This window comes from Copadichromis virginalis, linkage group LG3, assembly GCF_057382275.1.
Source record: "Copadichromis virginalis isolate Kocher_CV1m ecotype Utaka linkage group LG3, C_Virginalis_male_GT1.1, whole genome shotgun sequence".
NCBI classification, from domain to species: domain Eukaryota; kingdom Metazoa; phylum Chordata; class Actinopteri; order Cichliformes; family Cichlidae; genus Copadichromis; species Copadichromis virginalis.
The window spans coordinates 6,954,693-6,967,840 of NC_140620.1; the positions used below are offsets into that span (position 1 = coordinate 6,954,693).

Consider the following 13,148-nt stretch of genomic DNA (forward strand, 5'->3'; position numbering starts at 1 on the left):
AGTTTTGGCTTTCCAAATTAACACTATCAAACAATTTTATGTTAAATTACTCAACAGATGTTTACTTCATCCCAATTACAAACCATATGAACAGCAAACATGGTTATTTTTTCCCTTTACCTTTGTTAGATCACATTTATGAATTAATGTGCTTCTCGTTTTTTGGGGTTTTTTTTATAAAATGTTATAAAAACATAAATCAGTTATAATCAAGTGGAGTGAGTGGAAAGACACAACACATTTACACGTGAAACAATATGTTTCACAACTAAATGGCATCAGCTGCTCATCAATGGGGACATTAGACCCAGGGTTGTAAAACAGGGGCAGGTGGTGCACACACTTATCCCACACTGTCCTGATGGCAGCTAGCTTGTCTCTCTGTCGTCAAGCTAGTCTGTCGTCTCGGTTATCAAAATGGATAATCCTGGAAATTTTGTGGAAGTTTTCCAGAGACACTGATGCACGGAAAAGTTCGTGCCGGTTTCTGCATCCCACAGGGATTCTGTGGATTCCCCTTTGGACCTGAAAACTCCTGCAAGGATAAGAACCCCAAAGTAGGCCTTTGGGGTTCTTAGATGAATTTGGTCTATCTCCTTCCACCTCTCTCCAAAAACACACCTTCCTTCTAGATTACTGCAATCCAGAATAATTTTCTGGGTGGAATCTGGGATGAAAAGCTCAAATGAAGACTTGATGTCCTGCACATGAGTACCTGTCAGCCGTGTTGGCCCTGGCTTATCACAGTAACAGCTCTGCAGGGTGGCTCATTTCTTGGGCAAGAAGACCATTCAATTTCACCAGTTATTGACATCCATATTTCTTCACTTGCTGTCTGGTGGGCTTGTTCTGGTCCTGGAGCTGGCTGCAGATGGGGTACTTGTCTTCGTTTTGTTACTAAATGATGCTCAACCTCATCCTCTTCTTCAAAGTCACTGTCAGACTCTGAATTTTCAGAAATGTGAAATATTCTGAAACCTCTTTGTCAACATCATCATCCGAAGCCTCTCTCTCTTCCAAAATCAATTGGATGGCCCTCGCAGCAGATAATCTTTTGTCATCTTGATCAGTTGTGATAAAGAACCACACCGGCAAAGTCTTATTTATAGTATTATGCCCCTAATTTGCAGGTGGGACAGGGTATGAGAAAATAAAATTTGGATCCCTCAAGAAAGAGGGTAAAATGTGTGGGAATGTAAGAGCAGACGGTGTCGATAGTTGAATTTTCAACAATGTTGCAACTTTGTGCGGGAGCAGGAGGGGAAGAAAACACTATCAGCAGCACCAGAAAGGAGGAAGACAGAGTGTGGGAACACAGGACCTGCACTGTCAACACTTTTATTAGACCTGGGTCCAGTGGACCCGAACACCTTGTATGTAATGTAAATGCGTGGGGGGAGGTACAGTATGAGGTCATTGAAAATTAGTTCGGATTTATGTTCTTCACAGAAAATAAGCCAAAGGCAATGAATTTCAGGTTGAAAAAATAATTAATTGTTTAATTTTTCTTTTGAGAAAAACTGAAAACGGGTCTCACAGACCCGAACACCATACAAGGGTTAAAAAACAAACCAGTGTTTACATACCATATCTGCTTCTGCCGTGGCCTGGTGGACAAGAAATTGGTTAAGGGTTCCCCGAGCTTTCACGCCCCTCATGTTCTTCATGTGCCCACCATTAGAAGCATGCCTATGGAAAAAGTGCGCCGGCACACAGTGCAGTGCGCTTTATAGGTGTTATGGTGAACTTTTCCAGCCAGGTGTTTCCCTTTTCCCATTCCTCCCTGTACTTTTGCAGCCTTTTTTTATTTCTCTGAGGGGAACAAACATTGCTCGCTCGTCAGGGTGTCACCGCAGCCGCTCACACTGCTCACGCGCAAACATGTAAACGTCGGTGAAAAAGACGGAGCAGCACGGCTGTGCAGCGTGTGATCTGGACACAAGCGACGGAGGCACAACTTGTAGAACTTTGGAAAGCTCATCCGAGCCTTTTCGATGTGGCATCACAAAATTATCACGACCACAACAACCGTGAAAATAGTTGGATTTACATCGCTGCTCATTCACAGCTGCCTGATCATGTTTTTCATTAGCAATTTAGCAAAGTTGATGGTGGTGGTTTGTGTGTTTGTGTGAGTGAAAGACAGAGAGAGCGACAGATTTTCTGTTATAACCTTCATTTTATGGAGGCACAGTGTGGGCACTCAGGTCGCATCAGATCATCGGGCGGTATAGTGTGAGACCTGCATCGTGACCTACGAACTTCTAACCCCTGCGAGCCAATCGTGCAGTTTGAAAATTGCAGTGTTTGCCCAGCTTTAGGTGTACTGTCGTCCGAGACTTGCACCGCAGTGTCGGCGTTTGTTTCCCTGTTGGCCAGGGCTGGACTGGGACAAAAACTCAGCCCGGGCATTTTGACTAGAGACCGGCCCCCCAGGTATTAAAGCCATAAAGCCTTTGAATGAAAACAAACGCTGTTGTGACAGTGATGTACAGTCTTGTTGGTATATGTGTGATTTCTATACATTTTACGTCAGATAAAAACTTTGGTTGTAAGCTTCAGATAATTATTTAATAAAAGCGAGACATTTTAAATGAGAATAAGAAAGAAAAGTATTTCTTTGTGCCCCCCTCTCCCTGTTAATGCCCTACCTGCCCCCCTGGCAAAACTTTGCTAGACCCGCCCCTGCACATTTACCAGCTGTGAGCTACACAGAAAAGGATCCTGGTGTTATTTGTCTCTCAGAAACAGTTCATAACTTCCCTTCAACTCATTCATGTCACCTAAAAGGTAAACCTGTTTCTCCATCACCTGCTCAGCTCTGATGATTCAGTAAGGACATCTCCTGGTTTCATCCTCATGTTTCCCTCTCACCACATATCCAAACCGATATCATGACCAGCAGCTTTTACAGCTGTAGCTCAGCATGAACATTTTGTTTTGGTTTTTTTCTGCCCATGCCTGTGATGCCGCCCCCACCACGCTTTAATCATGGACTGTATTTTAGGTGTTGCATTTTTTCCTCGTTAATTGCGTAGAATGATGCACAGAGTGAACCTCAGCCAAGACCAGTGCGCTGGAAAAAACGTGACAGACAGGGAGATTTTATTCCTCAAAGACCATCAACCAGTCGAAGTACTAGTTGCCATGTGGTCAGTGTTCTCACAACCATTGATTTTATCTCACAACTTGTTTTCACCAAAGAATTTCAGTAAGTAAATATTCTTCAGTCTCTTTTTTCACCCCCAGTGTCTGCAGATCAGCATCAATGTCCACGAGAAGAACCTAGTTATGTTGCCAGTGTCAACCCAACAAAAGGTACTTTACCTTCTTTTATATGTTGTGATTCCTTTTTTAAAGTTTGCTTTTATATTTGTTGTTATAGTTGAGTTAGGCAGGGCTTTTGTGCAGTCCTAAGAAACATACTGCCCAGAGTGTTTTTCACTTTGTGGAAGAGTTTCTTTATTATTTTCTGTTAGTGTGTGGAACTGAGGTGCTTCGTCAGGAGCTCCTTCAGTGGTTGGAGGAAGGAGAAGAGGACGCAGCCATGACTAGTGAGACGTCGTCTGAGGCAGCTGCTACTCACTGGGCGATCAGAAACATGGTGTCCTCGCAAAAGTAGAAAGAGGCCAGGCCTTGTCTTATAGACAATATGTTAGCTACTCTGGATCCACAGTCACACCGTGTGTGTCAGTGTGGCAAACAAGTAGTTGTGAGGTGTCTGGACTGCCTGTCTCTTCCATTCCTTTGTGCTGACTGTGATATTGCAGTTCACACACGCTTTGTCCTGCACAGCAGAGAGGCAGTAACAGGAGGGTTTTTGCAGCCTTCATCAGAGTTTCACAAGCCAATAGGTACGATTTTTAAGTCCTATGCATTTATTGCTATTTAATTTCCAATTCTTCCAGCCATCCATCTTCATCCGCTTTATCCGAGGCCGGGTCGCGGGGGCAGCAGCCTAAGCAAAGAGGCCCAGACCTCCCTTCCTAAAGGCCGTTATAACCTTGCACTGCCAGTGGTGAGCTGCACCAGCTGTGACCTAATGTGGTCCCCCTCAGTTAAGGACTTCCAGGGTGGTGGATATTGGCCTGGCACCTCAAATTTCTGCACCCTGTTTTCAATGGATGTCTTTCAGTCTTTCTATGACATTAAGAAGCTGCACCAGGGATGTCACTTAAGGCCTTTGTCAAAGTGCTGGATGAAAGAACAGCCCGTTTTGGAAGGGTGAGTTTCTAAATTTGTCAAGTTTAAGGAAATTGTGCAAATCAATGTTTATGATGACTGTCCTTGAATATTCTGTTGTTTGTCCTCTACTTAAAAGACTGGCCGAATATCAGCTGATGCCTTCAGTAAAAGCTTCTTGGAGTGGAGTGCTGTAAAGTGTGAGGTGGACAGGATGTGCAAAGAGCCATGCTTTAGCTGCCCTGCCTGCACTCCAGACATGCTCGCCGTGTCAGTTGATGGAAACTGCAAGCTTTATCGCTTTCAATCAAATGCAAGGTACGTTATGCATTGTGGACATAAATCAAATATGGATTTGTAGAAAAATGTATTTTAATGTTTCTTTTCAAACAACTGTCACTGTGTTCGTTCAGCACTTCAGAGCAGGGGAACTTTGAAGGTGTCTTCATTGAGAAAGATGAGGAAGTTGCTGAGTTTGTGAAATACATCCAGAGACACACAAATGATGTAAGATACACATATATATCAGTGCTGTCAGCGTTAATCTTGTTAAAATGACGTTAAAGCCATAACCATATACTCATACGTGTGTGTGTGTGTGGATACATATTTGGATGGATGGATATTTATTTTGTTTTTCTCTTGGTGTTGTCGTAATACTATTTACTTGACTTTATCTTAATGCATACTTCATTTTGTCACCGTGTGTATTTAAAAAAATAAAAACATGGTTTTTATGAGGTGTTGTGTGAACGTGACTTAAGGCTAATTCAGCTAATTCTTTTGCATTAGTGTTAAAAAGTTTGTCCCTGATAGGGCATAATCACGTCGTGTCTTTGACTGTGTAGGTCCCAGGGAAAGGGTTGTGTGGATCTTCATCTTGGACTGCAGCAAAGGAGTCGAGCAAAAAGTCCACTGGGAATTTGGATGAAGAGGGCATGGAAATAGCTGTTTGTTTGCTGTTAGTCCTCCTAGCTGCATTGGACATGTTTCGAGGGGAGATCTTTGCTTACCCCTTTTTTCTCCAAGGGAAGTTGGCAGCTAGCGTCCCAGGACATATGTTCCTTTGCTCCGATGTGGCCTGTAAATATTTCCCATATTTAACCAACGTGGCTCAGCAGTGGCCTGAGCTGAGGAACCTCTTGTCAATGCGTCCTTTTCTCTCCGTCATGCATGCAAAAGCTCACACTTGGATATGCGAGGTATACTGCAGCTTCTAGTCTTGGATACGTTTAAGACATTTTGTTATAAGGTTGAATGAATTCAGCAGTCATGTATTGTGACCTCCTTTCTATAGATCAAATGGGGAGGTGCGTTTCAGGATGGGGCCGGTTCTACAGTTGGAGAAGAGGTGGAACAAGTAAACAGATTCCTGTCTAGGGCGGCCATCACAACGAAGTACATGTCTAAAGCAGGTGTGTGTCTGTGTGTGAGATTCCACTCAGTCTCCTGCTCATTCATTCTTATTTGTATACTAACTGAAATGCAGGGTGAACAGACATGTTGAGCCTCCTGGCTTTGGGCTGGAACAAAAGGAAAGTGGAACAACTGGGCCGCACTTTGAGCCAGAGATATCTAAAGGTCATTTTTTCAACACCCATTTTAATGTGTGTGGTAATGGGGGAAAACACCAGTACTCTAAAAATGTCCATATGAATGACATTTATTAATGTATTCTTAGATCATAAGGATCCTTAGAGAACAAGTGGAGAGCCTGAATGCGAGCAGAAATGAGCTGGGTGTGGATGACGACACACTGCAGCAATGGGTGGCTGATGTGCAGCAATGGGCTGAAGGTGAGTCTCAATATAATGCACTCGTGTATAACAACAGGACCCACCATGGCCTCATTAAAGAACTTAGAGTTAAGATCTTTCTGACAGTGTCAACAAACAATGAAAAATAAGCCTTGTAAAAGCAGAATTGATGGCAGAGTTGTTGCGTTTGATCAAATTGGATTGGACCTGGGTTGAAGTGATGTCGTACTAGTTGGTTTTATAAAGCTGAACACCAACATACTTGTTATCTCATGATAATGCAGCACATGAAGGCTCCAGATGTCTTATAATGAATATCATCAAGTCAGTGATTACAGAGTCCACTGTAGTTTGGTGACTGTTACTCATCCTGTGTTCTGATTAATATTCCTCTCACTTAGAAACGGATCAAACTGATGGCAGCCTTGGAGCATTGCAGGCACGAGTAGAGGAGCTTGTCGTCATCATCAGAGTGCGAACACAAAGTCTTTACAGACAAAATGGTGTCACAGTTTCTTTGAAACGGACCGTTTGATACTTAGTTTGTACAGCTTGTGCAGCTACTTTGTAAACAGAATAAAATCAGATCCAGGTTTGTTTGAGCTGGATGTGATTTGTTCTAGCAAACAAATTGATGAGTGTAGATTAAAATGTAAATATATGCATTATGTGAAGGTGTTCCTTTTTTATGATTATTTACAGATGGCAACAAAAGGCGACACAGAATTCGCAAGGTCATCTTAGATGAGAAGAAACGCTTGGCGGCTGCTGTTGACGACTACAACAAGCTCGCTGAACCAACAAAGCAAATCGTATCCAGTGATGCCCTCATGCAGACCGACGTTTGGCCCTGGCAGAGCACAAGTGAACGTAAGCTCTTGATTTCTAAATATCCTTTTTAAACAAACTCCCAGTATCTGAGCAGTAGTTGAATGTGTTGTTCTTGAACCATAATATGCTGCTATGTTTTCCCATCTGATGTTGTTAAACTGTAGCTGCTGCTGACCTCCGGACAAAGAGAAAGGTCTTTGAGAAGGTGATGGCTGTGAGTCGCCTGAGAGAGGAGGAGATGATCATTTGCAGGGAGATGCAGCATCACTGGACAGTGTTGCGAATGCGATCTGTGGTGTTGGGGACAATCTCCTCAGACTGTAAGCACATCTTTTATTTATTTATACATTTGGTGATGAATTGATTGAAAATAGCAGCAGATGCTAAAGTCTTACTGGATCTTTTACCTATATTTGGGTTGCTAGCTAACACTGCCTTCTCCCTTAAAAAAAGTTTAATTACATGATCCTAATTCCTTGTGTTTATGAGGTGAGGTTTTTTTGTTTGTTTGTTTTACTTATATTTAATAGTTTTGTTGTTTTTACAGCCTCCCTTGTTGGCATGTCGGAGGATGCACAGAAAGGACTCCATAGCCTGGTTTAAAACAACAAAGTGAACTGAAACCTGAAATGCTCAAAGTAAAGGACGTGTACAAGAGAATCCTCAGCCACCAACCACTCCTGGAAATGGACTCGGAGGAGGAGGAGGACGTTCCAGAAGATGCCGCCAAGAGTGATTTGAGCACTTCTGATGAAGACTGATTGTGTCATCATTGATGTTATGTTTGCTAGAATAAAAAGTTAATCACATCTGTTTAATGTGATTTTTATGTCTGTTTCAGAAATTGCTTATCAACAGACATTTTACATGTTGAGAAGAAAAATGTAATTCCCTTGGTGCAGTTGTTTACCCTGAATCATTCTTTCCCATCTAATTTAATGACTAGTGCACATGTTCAGATACACTAACATAATTTAATTCATGGGATGCTTTCTGGGCTGCTCAAATTACCACAAAATTCACAAGGAAACACAAGGAAATGTTTTGTTCAGTGTTTTGTTGAAGAAATCAACAAGTACAACTCAGATGTTTGCTGTAGTGGTGTGTTTGTTAAGAAGCATGCCAGCACACTGGTGAACTGACAGTCCCAGAATGCACCCGAGCCAGTGACTCGCCCCAGAACAAATGACATTAATTATCTAGAAAGACAACCGTGATCAAAGACAAGTAAAAGAGTAGGAAACAAAAGATAAGGAAAGGTACTGTGGGGTAGGAAAGAAAGACCAGAGCCGTGCAAAATGACCTCCAGCAGGCCACAAATATGCACGTCTGTTCAAACAGTCAGATACTGACTCCATGAGAGTGGTATGAGGGTGGGGGTTGTGCTTACAGCCCAACATCGTGCAGGATGTTTGGCATTTGCCAGAGAACACCAAGACTGGCAACTTTGCCACTGGCGCCCTGTGCTCTTCACAGATGAAAGCAAGTTCACACTAAGTACTTGTGACAGAGTCTGGAGACATATTGGAGAACCTTCTGCTGCCTGAAACATCCTCCAGCATAATGGTTGGGCAGTGGGTCCCTAATGGTGTGGGGTGGCATTTCTTTGGGGGACCGCACAGCCCTCCATGTGCTCGGCAGAGGTAGCCTGACTGCCATTAGCTGCTGAAATTAGATCCTCAGACCCCTTGTGAGACTATATGCTGGTGCAGGTGGCCCCAGGTTCCTCCTAATGCAAGACAACGCTAGACCTCATGTGGCTGGGGTGTCTCAGCAGTTCCTGCAAGATGAAGGCATTGATGCTGTGGACTGGCCCGCCCATTCCCCAGACCTGAATCCATTTGAGGACATCTGGGACATCATGTCTCACTCCATCCACCAACTGCACCACAGACTGTCCAGGAGTTGGCAGATGCTTTAGTCCTGGAGTCTGGGAGGAGATCCATCAGGAGACCATCTGCCACTTCATCAGGAGCATGCCCAGGTGTTGTAGTGAGGTCATACAGGCATGTGGAGGCCACACAGACTACAGAGCCTCATTTTGAAGTGTTTTAAGGACATCACATGAAACCCGATTAATGATTCTGTATTGCACTGATCAAGGAACCAACCCAATAGCAGCTAAAGGCATCCTCTTCACATTACTTCACTCAGTAAGTTTATACTATGTTTAATGTGCATTTTCTTCATCAGTTTAGAACATAACATGTTAGCGCTCCCTGGTTCTTTTTGGAGACAGATCCTGAGACAGCAGGCAGCTTTGGAGAACTCATGCCAGCTGTGGTAATTAAGGAATACTTTGATTTAATATTGATTTCATGACAACTATCCTCAGGCACATATTCCTGGATATATACAATGACACGAGTAAACTCCCATTTTAGAATCATTGCCTTCTTTGATCTGACTTGCTGCCTCAGAATTTGGCCCTGTGTCCCCAAAACTACAGAAAATCCATGACACTGGGTAAGAGGCCTTGATCATGTTATAAGTGAGAGAGTTTGGTGTAACAGTGGTTGAACATGCCAAATCAATCCACAGCATACTGCCATTCCCCAGCTGTAACCTGCATCTGCATCAAACCAAAACCCAGTACCACAGCCACATGATAGACATCCAGATGAGGGTAAAGGGCTGTGTCATGTTGCCAGATAGCTTCATCCCAAAAAGATCAACATTCTTCAAAAACAAAGGTTTGTGAATATTTGCTGTATTGCCAGGCCTGAACCAACCTGTTAAACTTATCAAATTATTATCATAGATATGAACCTATTGACTGAAACAGAATAATCCATTCAAGCCTCCATCATCAGCCAAGATCACTGTTAAATTTATGTCACGTCCCCTGGCTAGTCTAGGGGGTTGAAGGGACAAACATAAAGGTGGATAGAGGAGGAGCCAAGATGGTAATTTTAGAAGGTTTAATACTGGTGATGGGATGTGGGTTCAGACTGAGGTATAACGTCAGGGAGAGCCAAGGCCAACATAACAAACAAAACATCCCTGATGTAGAAGAAGAAAAAAAAAAAAAACAAAAAAAAACCTAGAAAGCGAAAATTTCTGAAGAAATTTTAAGTGTGCCTATGTTAATCAGTATAGTTTGCCATTCAAACGGCTACAGAGAGCAAAACTCAGCAGACCAGCCATTCTCCACCATGAACTATGATAAAACCAAACACCGCTCGCGCCTCACAGATGACAGCTTACGGTTTTGTGTAAAGATGAGGTGACTTCGTACAGCTCCGATTTGCAGACGCTGTGCGCAGAGGTTCATAAGCAGACCCGACAATGTTTGCATGAACACGCTTTGAAGCATTACGTTATGGACCACTTTTCACACATAGTTGCTGTACCCAAACAGCTGGCTGTAGCTTTTCATCTCACAGCCCGACACATACAAAAAAACAAAAAGCAGAGAGAGCACAGACTTTACACCTGAGAGGCGTGATTGCAGATGCCGCTGAGGTGGGTCCACCTCCCCTGCAGCGGCAATGCAGACCATGCCCTGCCACACACATCAAACACGTAAAATAAATATTTATGCACTTTTGCATTCATTTTTGTTATTTTTACACAGTGTTCTGAATGATTAACAATGGTCTACAGCCAATCTTGTGTATTATTTTACAAACTTTGGTTGTAAGATTCAGATAACTATTTAATAAAAGCTAAATATTTTATATGAGAGTAAGAAAAAAAAAGTATATCTTTGTGTCCCCCCTCTCCCTGTTAATGCCCTACCTGGCCCCAGGTAGTTCAATTCAACCAGGCGTTCAATTGGTGGCTCGGACCGTTGTAGCTGTTCTGACAATCGTTTGTCTTTCAGACCCACGACAAATCTGTCTCGCACATCATTTTCAGATCATCGCCGACTTTCGCTACTCGGGTTAAACGTAATATATAATTCACTTAGACAACCTACAAATGTTATTGTTTGGCTTTTTTCAGTGTTTTGTTTGTTCGTGAGTAAATCGGTTTGGCTGAGATTAAAGTTATTAGATTAGATTAGATAAAATAAAACTTTATTAATCCCCCTCCTCCTTGGTTTTTACACAGCTGACTAAACGTCAAACAGAAACCTGATTAAACATAAGTATGAGACAGTCGAGAATTTACGCCAGTGTCCGGTTATATTTTAGGTAGCAAGGAGCAGACGGCTGAGTTTATTAAACTCCACCGAGACAGCGGCGACGCTAATCTGAAGGCTAGACCATCCAATTTCACGGCCGTTTACTTTCTGAGGACCCGGCCCACGTAGACCGCGAAGGCTGGGTCCTCAGGAGGATGCAGCCCATGAATTTGGACACGACCAGTGTTTTTACTAATTGTGAGAAGTCAGCACAACGAAAATATACATAACGTCTTACCTGACATTCAGTTCACCGGACACTCGTACCGGCGGAAGCCAGCTAGCCGGCTAGCTGCGGCGCTAGCCGGCTAGCTGCGGCGCTAGCCGGCTAGCTGCGGCGCTAGCCGGCTAGCTGCGGCGCTAGCCGGCTACATCGTGAGAGAACTAATACGGGACTTCTTGATAAAACGAGCAGATATTTGACGATTACACACCTACATTCTCGCCTGAAAATATCCTAAAAGTTTACTTTGTGACCTAGAAACACGAATAAGAGGAATATATTAAACGAAGTAGCAGCCGCCATTGATACGGGTAGACAGGCTGTACTACTCCCGACATACCACTAGAGGGAGCCAGCACACCACAAATCAAGTTTCCCTTCAGTTCCACTTTCCTCCCCATTCATTTGAATGGGCAAAAACTTGCATTAAAATATTCATATTTAAAAAAACTATAGAAGTAATAAACACCAAAAGTCATAGCACACCATTCCTGATCCAGCCGCACAAAATGATATAACATATATGAAGCTTGTGTCAAAACTGTGGGATGAGTTACGCGCGAAAATTTCAGGCTGAAAAAGGAAAATAATAATAAGAAGAATAAATCCGAGCAATAGTAATAAGTGTGCCTTTTGGCATAGGCACACTTAAAAAGAAAAAAAAAAAAAAAAAAGAAACTTACCTAACTCCAAAGAAACAAAATATACAACCTATAACCATAACCTACCTAACAACATATAAACAGGAGAAAACAGGGTGTCAAAACAAAAGGGAGCTCTCTCCTACAAGCAGTCCGAACATGAAACAACAATGCTCATACAAGATATAAAGGCATACAAGCCTGCACAAGCATGGCAACCAAAATGGCCAGAGGGCACAGAAGCACAGCTCCAGCCCCCACCTCACTGGCATCCACTTCAAGCTTGAAAGGTTTAGAAAAGTCTGGAGCAACAAGAACAGGTGAACTCGACAGAAGACCTTTTGCACATTCAAAAGCATGTTGACACTCAGGACTCCAAATGAATGGTACCTTCGGGCTGCACAGGTTTGTCAGTGGTGTTACGACTTCAGAAAAAATGCCTACAGAAACACCTGTAGTAACCAACCGTCCCCAGAAATCTGCGCAGCTCACGGCGTGTTGTTGGCACAGGAAAGTTGATGGCATTAACCTTTGCACTGATAGGGCGAACCTTGCCCTGCCCAACTTCCTTTCCAAGGTAGGTCACTGTAGCCTTACCAAACTTGCATTTAGCCAAGTTGAGGGTCAAGGAAGCATCAGCTAAACGCTTGAACACAGTGGTTAAAGTGTCAACATGCTCTGACCAGTTGGAAGAATAGATGACCACATCAAGATAAACATTACAGTTTGCCACACCACAGTCCACTTGCGCATCAAGACCCCATCTTCCAAGAAATAAGAAGCCTTTTTATTTCCTGTTTCAGAAAGACGTAAAGCATTTAGTCAATGAGGGATCAGACTTCTGAGCAGCAATAAGGCTTTCACGTGTGACTGGCAAGTCTAACTGTGAGAGATGGAGATCCTTCCAAATCTCAGTAGTATCCTTTGAGCCACTTTTAAGATCAATCAGGGTTTGCAAATCATCTGTAGCCAGAGCCTAAGCCAACGAAGAGTCTGACAAATCAATTTCTGCTGCTTTACGTCTTGTTTGAGCCCTGGTGAGAACACAAGCAGGAAAAACAGATGGGAAACATGTTGCTAGGTTGTTGCTCTTCAAGTTTGATTCTGGATCATGTGTTACTTCAGGAACAGGTTGCACTTTTCCACCAGCAATATCATTTCCCAAAATGAACTGCACCCCTTTTATGGGAAGTGAGGGGCGTACTGCCACAGAGAAAATGCCATTAACCAACTTTGAGTTGATGTGTACATAATGCAAAGGAGCTTCAACATACCCCATTTCAACTCCTTGAATCAGAATGCTACCATGACAAGAGGAACGGTCACTCAAGAATAATACATCAGATAAAAATCACAGATCGTGACCTGAGTATTCGAATGGGTTT

The 13,148-nt window shown here is 43.0% G+C and overlaps 1 long non-coding RNA gene and 1 pseudogene across 1 annotated transcript; both read left to right on the forward strand.

The window, feature by feature from the left end:
• Positions 1 to 3,547: 3,547 nt before the first annotated feature.
• Positions 3,548 to 6,370, forward strand: LOC146712504 (uncharacterized; annotated as a pseudogene).
• Positions 6,371 to 6,667: 297 nt separating this feature from the next.
• Positions 6,668 to 7,382, forward strand: LOC146712505 (uncharacterized). The gene is made up of 3 exons (XR_014917105.1): positions 6,668 to 6,809; positions 6,935 to 7,090; positions 7,318 to 7,382. It is a non-coding gene; the product is annotated as an uncharacterized LOC146712505 (long non-coding RNA).
• Positions 7,383 to 13,148: the final 5,766 nt, after the last annotated feature.